Here is a 21,282-nt window from a genome sequence, read left to right on the forward strand (position 1 = left end):
TCAAGCAAAATAAGTCAGTTCGAGAGATCTGCTGTACAACATTGTGCCTATAGTCAACAATAACATATACTTAAAAATTGGTTAAAAGGATAGATCTCATGTTAAGTGTTCTTACTACAATAAAATAAATTTTTAAAAAATTGACACAAGCATAGGAGAGTGAAAACATATGATGTAGTGAAGAATAAAAGCTTGAATATGTTAAAAAAGAAAAAAAAGATGAAGACTTGTTAGTGAACAAAAGAATGAGAAATTCGTCAGCCTAAGATAATCTATTTTAAACAAAGACCAGATCCTTTGTGGGTCTTCACATTGACCATAGCATATTTGGTTTTATATTTGCTATTTGTTAACTGTTGGTACTTCTGCCAAAATTTAAGGTTGTAGGCAATCTTACTAAGTTACTAAGGAGGAGCACAGTTTCACCAGGCTGATACCTTTTCAACGAGATTAGCTACATTCATCCAAGAGAACAACCCGGTAAGACAGGTATGAGCTATGAGTTCCTTCAGCTGACCCACAACACTCACACATGTTCACAGACCAAGGCCTCCTGAGCAGGAAAGGAGCAGCAGTTAGCCCCAAAGAAGCAGGCTTGCTCTGTATATTAACAGTTATAGCATTCTTAAAACTTTATTACAATATTCAAAACAACCAGCTCTGAATTGATCACAATAAAATATGTCAGTCAGTTAAAGAATAGTGTTGTTATCACAGATCACTTGAAGTTTTCTTTGGTCCAACTAGCCCTGCTTGTAATCTTCTTTGGTATCTGAAATCTTAATGACCTTGTTTAACTGACAATGGATGCAACTGAATCCCTTTGTTAGGACGACATCTAAAAGCACAGGGCTATGTCAGTAGTCAGGGCCTTCATTCTGATTAGAGTGTTAATTAGCCTGTTTGTTTCTCTCATTTTACAGTTGTGACTGGCCAATCATTTTTATGTGAAATGGAGACCATTTGCCTTGGCAAGAACTACATACCGAAAATAATGATGAATAGAAAACACAGCTTAAATGAGAAATACAGACAATACCAATATTGGTGAAGATGAGAAGAAATTGGCATCCTCAAACACTGCTGATGGGAGTATAAAATGTAATAGCAGTTGTCAAATTTGTTTGACAGTATCTAACACTGTATATGTATACTGTATGACCCAACAGAAATGCATACATGTGTTTAAAACTAAAAATAGCTATACAAATAACCATAACATCACATTTATAATAGTTCTAACTGTGAAAGTATGCAATGCATGTCAATATTGAAATGAATAAATAAATTGTGATAGATTTAACAATGTGATGCTATTCTTATACAGCAATGTGGGAAAAAATAACAATATTTTGCTGTGCTCAACAACATGTTAAAACTCACAAACATAAACTTGGGGAAAAGAAGCCAGATGTAAAAAACAGTACATATTGTATTATTCCATGTGCACTCTCTTCTATATTCAATAAAACTATGCTTAAACATGTTAAAATAAGCTATAGCTTCACAGTTTCTATATAAGATAGATCCAGCAATCAACTTAGAAAATAAAACTAAAGTATTTGTCTTGAAGTTGTAATTTTAAAACAATTTACATAAACTTGAAAAATATTCCATTTTCCATTCTAAATAAAGAGGGTGTTGGTGGTAAAGACTGTGGAGGGGACCTAAAGAAACCTACCACAAGCTGCAGGTTGTCCCCACAGCCACGGGCTTCACTGACTGCGCACGGTGTTAGCAAGTCCAGAGGGACCTGCGACCATGATTGCATGACAGGCAGGACAGGATAAAGACAGAGAAAACTGTAAATCTTTGTTCTTTGTCTTCTGTCAAAGACTGTATCCTTGCAATTTTCTGTACTGTATCCAAATCTGATGGCTTTTTAATTAAAAAATGTATACATGCTTTAGTATTGAAGTAGGTTTTTTCGACCAATCTGAAACTTTAATCTGCCATACCCCAAATTTCACCATTCACAAAGAGGTGTTAAATTACTGACTTGATATAATTGTGATAAATCAAATAGCAAATGCAAAGTGTCAAGTACCTGGCATTCAACAGAGGATATATAAATATTCCCTTCTCAACTCCATTACTGTGTGGAACGTGATAGATTCCTTCTTTGAAACAGAAGCCCGACTTGCAATAAGGCATATGGCGGCCTGCAGTAAAGACTACATTTTCCCTATGTTCTCTTTGCCTGTCAGCTCCGTGTGGCTATCTGCTGAGTTGTAGCCAATGAGAAGTAGATAAGTGTTGGGTAGCAGCTTCCTCAAAACCACATTCCCAGCCAGCTGGCCTACACCCTGTGTCCCTTTTCTCCTGGGTCTGTCCTTTACCTGCTGCCAGCTGTGAAGGTGTGGTGGCTCCCTGAGACTGACAAGAGGAACAAGGGCGAGATCCTTCGGACAGCAGAGCAGAAAGCTCGACGGAGCAGGGGTACGTGACAACGTGGAGGAACCCCACATTAGTGAGACTTCACATCTTCAGACTTGGAGTACTCTCTGAGATTGGTTCTCTCAACCTCCATTTCACCCTTGCTTTTCATTTAGAGAGTTTGAGAAGTTAAATACTCTCTTTTTCAGAATCCCTTATAGACAGGGTGTGGGTGTGAATTCAATTCTGACAATTAAAGGCATTCATGAGCTATGGGAAATGAGGCACAGATTTTCCGTCAGTGGCTCCTGCCTGCCACAACTGACTAGCAGGACCCTGTGTTTCTGCAGTGGGTTCCAGTGTGTGTTCTCCAGTTTCCGAGGGTTGAGGAGCAAGTGCAAGCATGGCCATTTTCTTGCCCCGACACTATGCCTCTGGATCGTCACTTTCGGTGGCCAGTCTCCAGCTCCCGGTGTTCTGAGGCTGCTGTGGGCCAGTGTGGCTCTGTGGTGGCACCAGAGGCAAGAACTCTCCTCATGGGCCACGTCTCTGTTGCTCCCAGCTTCCTAACAGTGCCTTCAGCCCTTGCAAGGACACAGTAATAACCAAAACCCATGAATAAAAACCCTTTCCTGCTTTAGAATGGTTGTCCTTCCCTACTCTGAACTCTGACTGAGAGATTTGTGTTATGTACATGATAAATTAACTTTCTGTATGTATGAATCTGCTGTCTAATCTTACTGTTCACTTCAAAACTAGAGGATGAATGGAAGTATGCTTTTCCTTTTATTCACATTTATTTCAATATTCTGTAATTTAGAGCTGGTTTGGTCATGAGGAAACTCCAGATGGGTGAACGGTGAAATAACATTAAACCTGTTGGATATTTGTCATTTACTCATCAAAGTTAAAATTCACAGAGGGGAAAATTGTGTGTCAGTTGGGGAATAGTTCAATAAAAAGAAATCTTTAAATAAAATGTGACAATAACTTTGCATATATAATTCTGCTGTGGAATTCTTAACCTATAAAACAGACTGCATATTAGTTTCTTCAAGGGATGATAAGTTTAAACAATACTACATACAAGGTAAAAAAAAACATTAAACATTTCTTCAATTGAATTTCTCTCTGCTACAAATTAGGGGAAAATCACTTGACGAATGGTTATTATTTTCAAATCAATATTTAAACGGAGAATAAAGACTCCAGGTTTTCTTCTCTCTTCTTGGGTTTCACCCTAAGTCAATATAAGAAAGAAAAAGACATACACTTCCATTTTTGCTATTCTGGATATTTCCTTTATTATTTGGGGCGCTAGGACTTGTTAAAGTCCTCATCTAATAGTTCAGTTCTACAAACAGGTTTTTGAGTACCTAGTTGAATGTATTCAAACGTGGAATACACTAATTTTCATGGTGGCCTATTCTTCTATGTGTTATACTATTCCCTAGAAATTAGTTGTTTTTTGAATTTTATAAGTTCCTCAATTTTTTCAGATGATAAAAGTAATGTAAAAATATGCAATGTGAAGTTATAATAAAGTGATTTGCTATTATTAGATAGCTATTATTAGATAGCTATAATTGTAGTTATTATGTTAAAGGAACCACTAGGTGCCATTGCCTAATGAGCATCTTATCATTTACCCCACTGCTATTCTGTGAGAAAATAAGAAATAAGAAAATAAGAAAACTTATGCCAAGTTACCCAACTAAGAAGTATCAAGAATAGAATATGAACCTAATTTTAACTGGCATAAATATTTTAACTGGTATAAATACAGATTTATATTTCTATCACTATGGGCAGTGTGATTTCTTCTATCCATGAATTTCTCACAGCAATATATCAATGTTGATATATTAATACATCTAAAAGACATTATATAATTATATCCATACATGAATAAAATGTTTTTAAAAACATCAAAAATAAAACAATAAAATGGAAGTAAATGTCATGGAGTATTATTATTTTAATATGCTGCTTCATTTTATTTACTAATGTTTTATTTAGGATTTGTACATAAATATTCATAAAGAAGATTGTTCTGTAGTTTTTGTGTTTTTATTCTTATAATATCTTTGTGCTTGGTATCAAGTTTATAGTAGCAGAGAAATATTTTGGAAACTCTTTTTTCTATATTCTGAGGAATTTTTAAAATATTAGAATTATCTGTTCTTTCAAACCTTTGAAAAATTACTTTTTGAAATTTTCTGAGCATATTCTTATTTATGGGATGATTTTTAATAAATTATTTTATGTACTCTATGACAATTGCGTTGTTTAGATTTTCGGTCTCTCTAAGGTCAGGCTTGATAATTTACAACCTGGGAAGTGATTTGTTTTACCCGTTTCAAATTTATTAGCCTAGAATTGAGCAAAGTAGTCTGAATACTCCTGTTAGTCTCCTTGTACATTTGGCTGCTCCCACATCTAACTTCTCATTTTGTATATTTACTATTCCCTTCCTCTTTTTCTTGATTAGGTTAGCTGACAAAATAGCTATTTAGATTTTTCCTCAATGAAATTGCTCTTGAATTAATTTATTACTTACACTTTTTGTTCCATTTTCTTATTTACTTGTTTTTCTTTCTTTATTGCTTACTTTTGCTTTTCCTGGGGATACTTTGATGTTCTATCTATTTGAATTGGACTATTACATTGATTTATTTTCTGGCTTTTTCTTGCTTATTAATTTAGGCTTTTCATCAGAATACCTGTGCCTTACATATTGTGATATATTGTGTAGTACCCTTGCATGAGAGGAAGAAAGAGATTTATAATTGTCTATATACTCAGCAATTCAGATTTTTGTGATTCCTCTTTACTCAAAGATTGTTTTAGAAAGATCAGAAAAACATTCCACATGGTAAGATGCTTGCCCAGATCATTTTCAATATCCAGTTTTATTGTAATGTGATGAGTAGTAACTTTTGCTCTAAAATTTATTGACATTATATCTTTGGTTGATTTTTCCCGTATCTCACAGGCTCACAGGCTCAGTATGAGCCCCTAACATACTTTCCAATCAGATCAACTTGGTGAGAATGACATTTTCTCAGAAAGCTTTTTCTTTTTTTACGTAGCTGTAGTTTGAGCTTTTGGTGGATACATTTTGTACTTTGACTTTAGTAAACACATTTTGAGACGTATTATTTGTAAACACTACTGTTTTCATTTTTCTCCTTTGAAGGAAAAGGATATCCTTCCCAGATAGAATTATCTTTGAAAGTACATTGTTTGTTATGGAAATTATGAGAAGGAATACCCCTCCCAAGTAACAGAGAGTGAAGAAAAGAAGTGGAGCAAGAAAGGGCCAAGGTCAGTAGAGAGGAGACAGGGTGGGAAGAGCCAGGGGAAAGCAGGACTACCTGGGGCCATGGGCAGGAGAGGGGAGGGCCAGGGAGCTGGTGAGGGCATGTGTTTCATGTGCATTCAAACAAAAATATACTCTTGTGAATTGTGATGTTCAAAGTTTATTAAGTTTAGTTTATCAACAAAGCTTTCTTTAATTAGCACAAAATAACGGCAACAACAACAAAAATACAGAAACCTATAACTCCCAGAGAAGATGTTAGCCATGAAGCTTTCTGAAGATAATTTCCTTATTGATTACATTTGACAGATAATATATGTTAGGAGAAAGTTAAAGAAATATTGAATTGAAAAGTCATGTGAGTTACCCATTTTGACAGCCTCTAATCTGATCTCCTAAAATGATTAAAAAAAGGAACAGATTGACAGTATTTTTTCAGTCTTGAGAAATCTGTGTGGCTTGGAAAATCTACTGCAGAAGGGAACAATTTGCATATATATAAATAGTATTGATGTGAATTTTATTAACTTGTATTTGCAAAAGTAAAATATGTTTTGATCAGCAGAGTGGTAATCAGGTCAGAAAGTTAATAAAAATGGTCCTAGATAATGCATGGAGGATTCCAATTTACCACCACTTTTAACTCTACTAACTTTACAGAGAATAAAAATATTATTCAGTGTTATTAGAAATATGTAAATATGAAATATTACACTTACATTCAATAAACACTTCAGTTATACCTACTTAAGTTGAAACAGCAAATGTGCCTCCTTAGAGTCTCCGGGTGCCTCCATCTCTCAAACTTCAGCTGGTTGCTCCCCCTCAGTCCCGGCACCAGCCCAGCAATTCTGCTCAGATCACAAGGTTGGGATCAGCCTTTCACCTGTGAAAGTTCTCCCCTGGGCTGCCGCTGTGCAGCCCTGCCTAGGTGGGTGGACCAGCCGCACACATTCAGAGTCTGGCTTTTCACATCACTCCAAGATTTAGGTAATACACCACATCACTAGGTAGGGAGTTGAGGAGGAAGGTCTGGCTTCTTGAAAAACTGTCAAGCACGTCAAAGGGTACAAAAATATTTGTAAAAGCAGAAATATTTGTAAAAGCAAAAATTATGTATCCAATGGAACAAATATTAACCCGTGAAAAACCACATATGGGAGGGAAGGTGTCAGGCAGATCAATCTCCTCTCCTTCCTGGCCCCACAGGACTTTGCTCAGCCACAGTTTCTCTCTATGGTCCATTTAGAGACATCCTGGTTGGTTGAGGGAAGGCACCAATGAGCAGCAAACTCTGTGTCTCAATGCAAAGTAACCGCCAGCTTGTTAATATGTCTCCTTGCATTTTTCTTTCCTTTCTTCTCTTTTTTATTTCCCTTCTCCCTCATGTTTATGCCCTGGGATTGTACCTTCTGGATAAAGCAATAGCTTTTAATCCTTAACTTGGTCTCTGTTTTCCATGGGACCTAGACTAAGACAACTACTAATTGAGTAGGACTTAATGATTTAAGGATTGATAATTTATATCCCATTACTCTGATCTCCATGTGCAAGGAGAAATGCAGAGGAATGTAAACTGGACTTATAACAAAGAAAATTTTTATGTGTCTTGGATTTTATATATATATATATATATATATATATAGTATATATAATATTATATATCACACTGTGTGTGATTAGATTATAATGATTTACAGGCAAGGCTTGGGAGTATATATAAAAATCATAGGAGAAGAACTGTATTTGGAAGGAGCAAACAAAACTTACCTCAAATTTGAGATCTGAAAATTAAAAACAAGGTCCAAATAATGTTTTCCACAATGGCCAGCTTACAATATTAGATGCCTGGAAAACGAATCAATGTAATATATAATATGCTTTATTCCCCTTCAGTCATACTATACTTTTTAAATTTAATTTAAAATCAGGATCTTTATTCTCAGAGTTAGGGCTAAAGGTTGGAATAGTTCCCAGTTTGTCTTTTCAATTTAGCACTCTAATTTTGCTTTGTGTTCAAAGGTAGTTTCTACTATAATCTAAACAATATTTGGGGTTTGAATTTACTAAACATAATTCATAGAATGAAGGTAATAGGATGGTAAAAGGATATATCTGGATTACTTTAGTTAACGCTTCTTCAGTGGTTTGCTTATTTCAATGAATTGACCATTCTTTATATTAAGCATTAAAAAAAATCCTAAAAACAAAAATACTACCCCCAAACAATTCAATGAATGCTGTGAGCAAGAAAGGACACAGCACCAATAAACCTGCTATTTGTTCACTCAATGCTGGGTCCGGTGCAAGACAGTACCAGGATCAAGACCGCCTCTTAGGGATGAAAGTGGCTCATGTCTAAGGAGCAGAAACATCTAATTGTAGACAGAGGCTCTATCTGTGATTATTTACCTTTCCTCTTTTGTCCTGCAGTGGCCTGAGGAGTAGGACTAGGGTTCAGAGTGTGGCCTGAACATTGAAATAACGTGATAAAAATATATTTATAGACATATAAAATTTTTCACAATTCAATGCTAATGAAAACATCATTTTGAAGTCTGATTTTTATAAAATGTGCATGTACATCTCTTGTAAAAATATAAAAAATTTTATACCTAATGAGTTGTCAGGAGTGGCAGAAATACATATTATCTTTGTTTTGTCCTTTCTTCACATCTGTAGTTTCTAACTGTATATGACAAATCTATTGCCCTCATGTTATAAAGTATTCCATGCAGTCCTCCCTTTACTCACCACTGATTGTGGTACTGAGGTCCTCAATAATACTCAGATCTGCAATGGAGGATGCAGAATAAACTTTAAAAGATCATAGATGTGAAGCAATGTATTCAAACACTCCCACACAAGTCGGCAGGGGAATGTAAGTGTGGAGAAAAAATCATAAGTGGCTTGCCAAGAAACCAGTGTAAAAAGTGGCTGCAAAAGAAAATTGCTGTATGAGTCTTACAGTTCTATAACATTCATTTCCCTTGTTCCTTCCAAAGCTTTTTTCTTCCTTCTGATGGCCAGAGAGATAAAAGGCCTAAAAGTATGAATATGGGGAAAGAAATATAACATCATGATTGTGAGAGGAGGCAAATGTCCTAAATTCTGTGTATCATAAACCTTAAAAACCTCAAAGACCGAAATTCAGTACAGTAGTGTTATTATGGCTAGGGCTCCACCAAGCTATGTCCCTGAATAAGGTTTTTAATAATTTTAGGATAAATTACAGAAAGTCTAGTGTGTAAAAATAATTAAAAATAATTTGAAACAATTCATTGTCCTTAAGGAGGGACTTTTCACTCAATAGAGCTACTTTGTCCCACGAAGCTGCATATTTCAAACACGGCCGCCATGGTCATCAGGATCAGAGTAGCAACTATGGGTTAGTAGCATATCTGGTGGTTGATATGACAACAGATATGAAAAGTCAGCCTAGTCTACTTTGGAGTGGGACTTTTGTAAAGCTAGGCTAAACAATACACAAAGATTATCATCGAAGAGGGACAATGGTCCATTGTTTACTGGGACTATTGATGGAGTCCACTGATGCTGGGTTTGGAAAAGAGGAAAAGGGAAAACAGAAGACAGAATTGTTGAGAAGAATCTCTCAATTTAGAAAGGGTTAGGAAAATTAGCACCTAGTCCCTGAATCTGAGTGTGGGTTCAAGAGATTGAGTTTAGGAGATTAGTGTAAGAAAAAGGATAACAAGTCTTTACTAAAACAGTATGTAGTGTACAAGAAAATATTAGAGGAGAAGCTGAGAAAAGTTAGGAGACATAAAAAAATGCCTAGTCCCTAAAGATTGATAAATGACCCCTTAAGGAGTATGATTCCCCTACGAGGGTGTGCTGTTCTTCCTGAGGGGTCAGGAAGAAGATTTTTGAGCAATTATTTAAAATTTTAAAGTATAATTCTATCAAAGTCTGAAATAAATGCCAAAAAGAACACGAATGAGAAGTGTTTTTTTCTATGAAATTTTGCAAGGTGAAATGTAACCGGATTAAGGAGTAGAAATTAGCAGCACCCCAGAAAAGTCTCCTGCACCTGCTTCTGTCACTGACTGCCCTCCATTTCCCAAGGTAACCGTTATCCTGACTTGTTTTTGTGAATCACATTTCCTATTTTGAACTTGATACAAATGGAAAAACACAGTATAGGAACTCTAGTTGTGTGACTGAAATCTTTTGCTCATCAAGATATTTGTGAGATTTATTCATTTTGTCTTATCAGCAGTAGTTTGGATATTCTTGTTGATACAGAATACTCTACTATATGCATATTCCACAGTTTATCCATTCTACCATGGTTGCACAGTTGAATTTTTTCCCAGTTTTCAGCCAATATGAATAAAGAAGCTACAAACACTTTTGAAACATATACAAGAAGTTCTTTTTGTACATATACTAAAAGTTCTGTTAGGTATGTACCTAGGATACATATGTTCTGCTTTATTAGAAACTTTCAAATATTTTTCCAAAGTATTTGTGCCAATTTACACTCCTGCCAGCAGTATATGAGTTCCAGTTGCTTCATTAGCCAATTCATAGTCTGGCCAGTGTTTCTCATTTAGCCACTTTGCTGTGTAGTGGTATCTCCTTGTGACTTTCATTAACGTGCCCCTTATGACTGATGACCTGAGACCACCTTTCAAATGTTTTTGGTCATTTACTTACCCTCTTTTTCAGAGGAGTGCTCAAATTACTTGGCCCTTCTGTTTATTGGATTGTCTGTCATTCTCTGATTTGTGGAAGTTTTCAGAAGAACTTGTACAGTCCTTTCTTTGAATGTGTACTTCAGTATCTTGCAACTTTGTGTCTTATTTCAATGACAGGGAACAGGAGGCCTTAATTTATGGTGTCCAATTGCATATTTTTCCCCTTATGTCTGGTATTTTTTGAGTCTTTTTAAAAGAAATTGTTCCATACCTCCACATAAGGAAAACAACCTCCTATGTTTTCTTATTAATGCCTTTTTGTTTTACTTTCACATGTAGATCTATATCCGTGGAATTAATATTCATATATTGTATGAGATAAGAAACATTCATTTTTCCCCCATGTGGATATCCAGCTGATCCAAGACTATTTAACGAAAGATCATGCCTTCCTCACTGAACTACAGTGTCATTCTGTCATGAAGTAGGTGACCACACATGCATGGGTCTCTTTCTAGACTCTCTATTCTGTTTTGTTAGTCTGTTTGCTTATCCCTGCACCAACGCAACTCTCTTCTAATTAATGTGCTTTTGTAATTTTATATTGTCTTAAGATTTAATAGTAAAATCTATTAATAATAATTAAATCAGTCAAGAGTCATCAATGGATGCAAAAATCAGTGAGTGAAAGTTTGAGGAATAAGAGAGCATTTATTTCCTTAAAGTATTTTCCCCAAAAGACATTTAGGAATTACAAAGAGAAAAACAATGGTACAATTGTTCCCTTCACAATAGGGAAACTGGGAAAACATCACCTTAATCAAGTGATCAAAGTTACCATTACCAGTAATTGGACAAATCAACATTACGTGACTCCTGACATGATGCCCAGAGAAAAACAATTTCTGCCAAAAATGCATAACCTGGGTTTAAGCATGAGAAAACATCAGACAAACTCAAATGGAGAAAGAGTCTACAAATAATTAACCTATACTCTTCAAAAATGCCCATGTCACCAAAAACAAACAAGACTGAGGAACTGTTCCAAATTAAAGGAGACACAATAACTAAAAGCAGCACAAAATCCAAGATTTTCTTTTACTATAAAGAACACGATAGGAAGTTGGTGAAATATGAATAAGGCCTTCAGATTAGAAATTAATACTGAATAAACATTAATTTCTTGATTTTGATCATCTAACTGTGGGTACGTATAAGAATGTAGTTTTTAGAAAAAGCACACTGAAGTATTTGCTGTAAAGAGGCACCATGTCTGCAAGTTCTTCGCAAATGACCAAAAAACAAAATATCAGTATATAATACGGAAAAAGGGATCAGGCAAATAAGGTGTTGACATTTGGGGAATTTGTGTGAAGGGTATGTGGAAATTCTTTGTGCTATTCTTGCAAATGTTCAGTAAGTCTGAATTTATATCAAAATTAAAAGTAAAAAAAGTTTCCTTTTCATTAACCTTTTTCTGATGGTGGTGCCCAATGTTACCGTGATCACTGATGAGTCGGTCAAGACACGATCAATATAATCCACCTAATTAGTCTTTGAATCTGTACAATTTTATATTTTCATGAACTAAACCTTTAATTCATTCAATTACTGTGAAAGTTGTCAGAGGTTTGTATCTATATTGTAGGCAAGATTTGAGATCAGAAAACAGATCCAGTGACAAAGCCAACAAAGTACTGTCGGTAACTCTGTTCCCTACCAAAGAACACCTGCGACCAGTAAGAAGATGGGAAGATCAATTTAGGCTCAGATACCAGCAAATACTTAATGAGCAATTTATGGGTAAATAACTTTTACAAATTTGGGTCTAGGTCACCCTGTTTATAACAAGAGTATCGGACTCATCAAATTCTAAAACACCTTCACTTTTTCTAGAACTATTTGTCAGATGATGATGAAAGCACATAAGGCAAAAATGACACTGAGCCTTTGAGCCTGGTTAACTTTTAAAAGCTATTTCTCAAATAAGAATGCTAATAAATAGAAAGGTTTTAGAAAGCAAGATGGTAGTTTGAAAACTTGGATGAGAAGAGTTAAATGTAAAAAATATTTATAATCAACATCCAGTTAAAGATATATTTTAAATACATAAAAATACTAATAAAAGGTCTGAGTGAAAGGCCTGAGAATTTTCCTTAGACAAAATTCTAATTATAATGAATGTTCTGAGATTGCTGGGAAGAAGGTGTCATAGGCGGACTTTGAACTCACCTCCTCCCATGGTCACAACAAATTTACAACTACCCTTGGAACAATTACCCCTGAGACAGAACTGGAAACTGGATAAAAAGAACCCCCCTCAACAAGGGACAGCACTGACTGGGGTGGAAGAGACAGAAATGTCTTTCTGGAGAGGAAAAAGCCACATTCTAGCTGTGGAGCTTTATGGCCAGGAGCAATCCTAAGTGATAAGAGAGTCTGTCCCACCTTCCAACACCTGAAACAATTGTGTGTGGCCACATCTCGGGCCAGCTCTACCCAGCAGCACTACTGAGAGAACTGACAACAGCCTCGCAGACCAGAGGCCTACAGGAATTGTGAGCCCCTGAGCTATGCCGGGGGCCTACTCAATTAACAGCACAACAGCAGCAGATGTGTGATTTTAGACCTTGCAGCCAGCTGTGCTGGGGCTCCCTCACCCAATAAAGTGACTGAAGGGACCGTAGCAGCTGCACATAGCTGAGTCTTATAACCAATGGGCCAGAGGGACAGCATAGCCTTCCATGCACCTGTAGTAAGAGCAACCCCACCACAACAGAAGGACACACAGAGTACACTGCAGGAACATTTGGAACCAGTGACAAGAGGAAAGCACATTGCTGGGCCTCATAAGGCATCTCTTACATAAGGCCACTTCTCCAATATTGGGAGACGTATCTGATCTGCCTACTGCATAGATATAAGCACTGAGAAATAGGCAAAGTGAGGAGACAGAGGAAAATGTTCCAAATAAGGGAACAGGACAAATCCTCAGAAAAACAACCAAATGAAATAGAGATAAACAATCTGCCTGATAAAGAGTATAAATGAATATTCATAAGGAAGCTCACTGATCTTGGGAGAAGAATAGATGAACACAGTGAGAAATTCAACAGAGAACTGGAAAATATAAAAAAGAACCAATGAGAACTGAAGAATACAATAATGGAAATGAAAAATTCACTAGAGGGAATCAATAGCAGAGTAGATGATGCAGAAGAATGGATCAGCAATCTGGATGAAAGACTAGAGGAAATCACCCAAGTTGAACAGAAAAAAGAAAAAAAATTAAGAAGAATGAGGATAATCTAAGGGACCTCTGGGACAACATCAAGCACAGTAACATCCGTGTTATAGGTGTCCCAGAAGGAGAAGAGAGAGACAAAAGGGCAGAGAATCTATTTGAAGAAATAATACCTGAAAACTTTCCTAACCTAAGGGAGGAAACAGATATCCAGGTACAGGAAGCACAGAGAGCACCAAACAAGATAAATCCAAAGAAGCTCACACCAAGACACATCATAATTAAAATGTCAAGAATTAAAGATAAAGAGAAAATCCTAAAAGCCTCAAGAGAAAGGCAACAAGTTACATACAAAGGAAACCCCATAAGGCTATCAGCTGACTTCTCAGAAGAAACCTTACAGGCTAGAATGGAGTGGCATGATATACTTAAAGTATTGAAAGGAAAAAACCTACAGCCAGAACTATTCTACCTGGTAAGGTTATCATTCAGAATGGGAGGAGAGTTAAAGAGTTTTCCAGACAAGCAAAAACTAAAGGAGTGCATCACCAATATACAAGCCTCACAAGAAATGTTAAAGGGACTTACTTAACTGGGAAAGAAAAGACCACAAATAGAAATAAGAAAATTATCAAAAAATAAATAAAATCACTAGTAAAGGCAAATATATAGTAAAGGTAGCAGATCAACCACCTATGAAGATAATATGAAGGTCAAAAGACAAAACTGCTAAAATTATCTATTTCCATCACAAGAGGTTAATTGATATACACACGCAAAAGAGGTTAATATGATATCAAAAACATACAATGTGGGAGGAGGGGAGTAAAAGAGTTGAGCTTTTAACAAGAGGTCAAATTTAAGAAACCACCAACTTAATATAGATTGCTATATAAATAGGTTATTATATATGAACTGCATGGTAATCACAAACCAGAGACTTATAATAAATACATAAAAAAAATAAGAGAAAGGAACCCAAACATAATACTAAAGATGGTCATGAAACCACAAAGGAAGAGAGCAAGAGAAGAAGAAAGGAACAGAGAAGAACTAAAACACCCAGGAAAAAAGTAACAAAATGGCAATAAGTACATTCTTATCAGTAGCTACTTTAAATGTCAATGGACTTAATGCTCCAATCAAAAGACATAGCGTGGCTGATTGGATAAAAAATCAAGACTCATATATATGCTGCATACAACAGACAAACTTCAGACCTAAAGACATTCACAAACTGAAAGTTAAAGGATGGAAAAAGATACTCCATGCAAATGGCAATGAAAAGAAAGCTGGGGGAACAATGCTTACATCAGACAAAACAGACTTTAAAACAAAAACTGTAACAAGGGACAAAGAAAGGCACTAAATAATGATAAAAGGAACAATCCAAAAGAGGATATAACACTTGTAAATATCTATGCACACAACATAGGAGCACCTAAATACGTAAAGCAATTATTAACAGACACAAAAGGAGAAAGACAGTAACACAATGAAAAATAAAAGCAGGGGACTTTAACACTCCACTTACACCAATGGATAGAGCATCCAAACAGAACATCAATAAGGAAACATTGGCCTTAAAACATACATTAGACTAGATGGACTTAGTAGATATATACAGACCATTCCATCCCAAAACCACAGAATATACGTTCTTTTCAAATGCACGTGGAGCACTCTCCAGGATAGATCACAAATTATGCCAGAAAAAAAGTCTTAATAAATTTAAGAGGATGGAAATAACACCTTCATATTATTAAATAAACATCTTTCTGACCACAACAGCATGAAATGAGAAGTCAATTACAAGAAGAAAACTGGAAAAGCCACAAATATGTGGAGATTAAATAAAATGCTACTAAACAATGGTTGGGTCAATGAAGAAATCAAAGGAGAAATCAAAAAATATCTGTAGACAAATGAAAATGAAAATACGACATGCCAAAATTTATGGGATACAGCAACAGTGGTTCTAAGAGGGAGTTTATAGCAATACAGGTCTACCTCAACAAACAGGAAAAATCTCAAATATACAATCTAACAGTGCGCCTAAAGGAACTAGAAGAAGAAGAACAAACAAAGCCCCAAATCAGTAGAAGGAAGGAAATAATAAAAATCAGAGCAGAAATAAGTGAAACAGAGACTTAAAAAACAATAGAAAAAAACAATGAAACTAAGAGCTGGTTCTTTGAAAAGATAAACAAATTGACAAACCTTTCATTAGACCCACCAAGAAAAAAAGAGAGAAGGCTCAAATAAATAATATCAGAACCAAAAGAGGAGAAATTAAAACAGACACCTCAGAAATACAAAACACTATAGGAGAATACTACGAAAAGCTATATGCCAACAAACTGGATAATCTAGAAGAAATGGATAAATTCTTAGAATCATACAACCTTCCAAAACTGAATCAAGAAGAAACAGACAATTTGAATAGACCAATCACCAGTAAGGAGATGGAAACAGTAATCAAAAACCTCCCAAAAAATAAAAGTCCAGGACCAGGCAGCTTTCCCGGTGAATTCTACCGAATATTCAAAGAAGACTTAATACCTATCTTTCTCAAATTCTTCCAAAAAATTGAAGAGGAAGGGAGCTTCCTAACCCATTCTATGAAGCCAACGTTACCCTAATTCTAAAACCAGACAAGGACAACACAAAACAAGAAAATTATAGGCCAATATCACCGATGGACACAGATGCAAAAGTCTTCAACAAAATACTAGCAAATCAGTTACAATAATACATTAAAAAGGGGCTGGACCCATGGCGTAGCATTTAAGTGCACGCTCCACTGCTGGCGGCCTGGGTTAGGATCCTGGGCGCACACCGATGCACCGCTTGTCAGTCCGTGCTGTGGTGGTGTCTCATATAAAGTGGAGGAAGACGGGTATGGATATTAGCCCAGGGCCAGTCGTCCTCAGCAAAAAAAGAGGAGGATTGGCATGGATGTTAGCTCAGGGCTGATCTTCCTCACACACACACAAAAAAAGATGCATTAAAAAGATCATACACCATGTCAGGTGGGATTTATTCCAGGGAAGCAGGGACAGTTCAAGAACCTCAAATCAATCAACGTGATACACCATATTAACAAAATGAAGAATAAAATATCACATGATCATCTGAATAGATGCAGAGAAAGCATTTGACAAGATACAGCATCCATTTACGGTAAAAACTCTGAGTTAAATGGGTACAGAAGCAAAATACTTCAACATAATAAAGGCCATATATGACAAACCTACAGCTAATGTCATTCTCAATGGTGAAAAACTGTATGCTATCCCTCTAAGAACAGGAACCAGACAAGGATGCCCACTGTTGCCACTCTTATTTAACATAGTATTGGAAGTCCTAGCCAGAGCTATCAGGCAGGAAAAAGAAATAAAAGGGTTCCAAATTGGAAAGGAAGAAGTAAAATTGTCACTATTTGCAGAAGACATGATTTTATATATAGAAAACTCTAAAGAATCCACCAAAAAAAGTATTAGAAATAGTAAATGAGTACTGTAAAGTTGCAGAATACAAAATTAAAATAGAAAAATCAGTCGTGTTTTTATACACTAACAACGAAGTAGCAGAAAGAAAAATTAAGAATACAATCCCATTTACAATTACAACAAAAAGAATAAAATATCTAGGAATAAATTTAACCAAAGAGGTGAAAGACAAGTACGCTGAAAACTATAAAACGTTGTTGAAAGAAATTGAAGAAGACACAAAGAAATGGAAAGATATTCCATACTCTTGGATTGGAAGAATTAACATAGGTAAACTGTCCGTACTTCCTATAGCAATCTACAGATTCAGTGCAATCTTTATCAAAGTCCCAATGACATTTTTCACAGAAATGGAACAAAGAATTCTAAAATTTATATGGAACAACAAAAGACCCCAAACAGCTGAAGGAATCCTGAGAAAACAGAACAAAGCTGGAGGTATCACACTGCCTGACTTCAAAGTACACTACAAAGCTATAGTAATCAAAACAGCATGGTACTGGCACAAAAACAGACACACAGATCAATGGAACAGAATTGAGAACCGAGAAATAAACCCACACATCTATGGACAGCTAATTTTTAACAAAGGAGCCAAGAACATATAATGAAGAAAGGAAAATCTCTTCAATAAATGGTGTTGGGACAACTGGACAGCTACTAGCAAAAGAATGAAAGTAGACCATTATCTTACACCATACACAAAAATTAACTCTAAATGGATTAAAGATTTGAATGTAAGACCTGAAACCATAAAACTCCTAGAAGAAAACATAAGCAATATGGTCTTCGACATCAGTCTTAGCAGCATATTTTCAAATATCATGTCTGACCAGGCAAGGAATCAAAAGAAAAAATAAACAAATGGGACTACAGCAAACTAAAAAGCTTTTGCACAACAAAGGAAACCATCAATAAAACAAAAAGACAACCTAACAATTGGGAGAAGACATTTGCAAACCATGTATTTGATAAGGGGTTAATATTCAAAAAATATAATGAACTCATACACCTCAACAACAACAACAACAAAAAACCAAATTAAAAAATGGGCAAAAGATCTGAACAGAAATTTTTCCAAAGAAGTTATACAGATGGCCAACAGGCACATGAAAAGATGTCCAACATCACTAATTAGTAGGGAAATGCGAAAATCAAAACTATGATGAGATATCCCCTCACATCTGTCAGGATGGCTATAATTAACGAGACAAGACATAACAAGTGTTGGAAGGATGTGGAGAAAAGGGAACTCTCAGACTCTGCTGGTGGGAATGTGAATTGGTGCAGCCACTATGGAAAACAGTATGGATATTCCTCAAAAAATTAAGAATAGAACTACCATACAATCCAGCTATTCCACTACTGGGTATTTATCCAAAGAACATAAAAACATGAATGTGTAAAGATATATGCACCCCTGTGTTTATTGCAGCTTTCTTCACAATAGCCAAGAATTGGAAGCAACATATGTGCCCATCAGGAGATGAATAGATAAATAAGATGAGGTATATATACACAATGGAATTCTACTCAGCTATAAAAAAAAATGAAATTTTGCCATTTGCAACAACATGGATGGACCTTGAGAGTATCATGCTAAGTGAAATAAGTCAGAGAGAGAAAGTCGAATACTTTATTATCTCACACTTAAATAGAAGACAAAAACAACCACCATCACAACAAACAAATACATTGATACAGAGATTAGATTGGCCATTACCAGAGGGGAACGGGGGAGGGAGGTGGGCAAAAGGGTTGACTAGGCACCTATGTGTGATGATGGATGGTAATTAGTCTTTGGGTGGTGAACACGATGTAGTCTACACAGAAATCTAAATATAATGATGTACACTTGAAATTTATTTAAAGTTATAAACCAATAAAAAAATAAAATAACAAATGTTTTGATTTTCTTGCTGCCACTGTCTTACTCTATGAAACTCTCTGGACTTTCTTATCCATTGCAGTTTTGTTTTGTCAATATGTTGGAAATCTCTAAAATGCTCAACTATGATGATTCTGTGGTTTGTTACAAGAGCCTGAAGATGTCAGTGATCATTTCAAGTAATGATGGTGAAAAATAGGTAATTATTTCAAAGAGCATATTGTTCAAAATTGTTTATTTAAATTCTACATTGAATAGCTTTTCTACTTGTATCTAAGCTAATATTGCAAACATGCACTATCCTAACATATCTCCCATGTTTTGTTTCCTTTGTGGTTTTCCATCACTTCAAACAAAATTGCCCTTTGGTTTCATAGGATAAAAACATTTTCTGTACAATGAAATTTCAGTGTTGCTGCAAAAATGGTTTAAAATGAGAACATTATGTTTTATGAAATTATTCAAATTGAAATGTTTCTAATCTAGTAAAATCTTTTTTGATTTATGGCAGAGCTATATGTTTTCTTCTTTTTAAACTAAATCTCATCCATTGATCATTGAAATCCAATGAAGAATCAGGATTAGATAAAGGATTTAATGCAAAAAAGCAATCCTATAGAGTGTGTCCCAAGGAGTAGGTATGTGTATTCAGAGCAGTGTTCCACTTTTGAGCAGACTTTGTTAAGATTGGTATTGTGGAAAGGAGATATCTGCATGTGGATTGATGATTAGGTTTCAGTAATCTGTTTTAATTGCTAAAAACAAAAGGTGTCAGGAACTGTAAGGAGCCTGAGATTTTATTGAGTTCACAAGCTAAAAAGTTAGCATGCCTCAGTTTCATGGATTCTGGCAGAAGACACGAGACCCCTCAGTTTTAGACAAAGGATTTTGTTACTCAAAACAATAACTAGAGACAGATTATCAGCATTTTCACATGCCAGTAATCTGATCTCCAGTTCCCACAGAGTGACATGAGAAAGGCCAGGTAACATCTGTACATGAAGGTCCTTGCACAATATGAGAGAAACCCTGAGCTCAGGGAGCTAAAATCTTTTACAAGCCTATCTGATTTTTGTTCTAGAGAAGACGCTATCTCTATGAGCTGTGCAAACATCCTTAAAAGGGAGTCCAAAATAAAGACACTGTGTGACTCTATAATGTAAGAGACTCATGGAGAGCTGTCCTCCAACACAGTGATGTTAGGATGACACAGAATGAAAACAACACATTATTTGTTGGTCACCATTTTCTTCAGAATTTCTATGTTGACACAAACTCTCTTTACACACTAAATTTTTCATTTTGATCTCTGAATCCATTTATCTCATTGCCTATTATGAAATTGGACTCAGAAAGGCTAAGGTAACACAGGAATAAGTAGCTAAGATGGAATACGATTAAGCTCTGTCTCAGTACATTCTCTCAACCTCTAGCTACATGCTCCAACCTGAGTACACTGCCGCTAAAACCTCATTCTGATCATTGATTCCCTTTCTCAGCAAATGGCCTCATCACCCACTTGGTCACCAAGCCTGAATCCTGGGTGACATCCTACATATTTTCTTTTCCTGTTATTCTATAGGTGACAATGTATGCCACTTTCATAAATCTCTTTTCCACGCCAACGTCACCATCTTGGTTTAGGCCTCTCTTGTATCTGAAATGGATGTTTGTAAATAAATCCTATTTGGGATGCTATCTTGCTTTAAGCCATTTTCAACATTCTTTTCAAATTTCCAAAAGAGAAACAAACCAGGCTATATCCCTACAAAAATTGTTCCATGTTACCATTTACCTTAGGATAACCCCAGTTTGTTTATGGCATAAAGGCCCTCTGTGATGTCACACTTAATTCATCATCCTTGTCTCTCCCTATTTTCCTACACCTACCTTTTGTACCATCCATTCTTGCTTTCTTGCAGTTACCCTAAGATGCCATGCTGATTTATACCTACACCACTGGGAACATGCTGCTCCCTTTGTCTGAAATTATCTCCTGTTGTCTCTCAAGTGAAATCTTAGTCCTCTTTCCATGCTTAGCTATGTGGTTGCCTCCACTGAAAGTCTCTTGTACTCAACTCAAGCAGAGTTCATCATTTTTTCATTGATGCCGTAACTGCATCTTCTACATAAATCTAGCACAAGAGTTATTATACTATTGTGAAGCCATAGACACCTCTAACTGTCTAATAAAAGTTATAGAGTCTCCTAAATCCACCTAAACACTTACATACAAAAGTTTGTATACTATGTGCTTGAAATTCAGGATCCCCAGATTA

The sequence above is a fragment of the Ceratotherium simum genome, chromosome 1 (assembly GCF_057802395.1).
Source record: "Ceratotherium simum simum isolate JZ-2026a chromosome 1, ASM5780239v1, whole genome shotgun sequence".
Classification (NCBI taxonomy): Eukaryota; Metazoa; Chordata; class Mammalia; order Perissodactyla; family Rhinocerotidae; genus Ceratotherium; species Ceratotherium simum.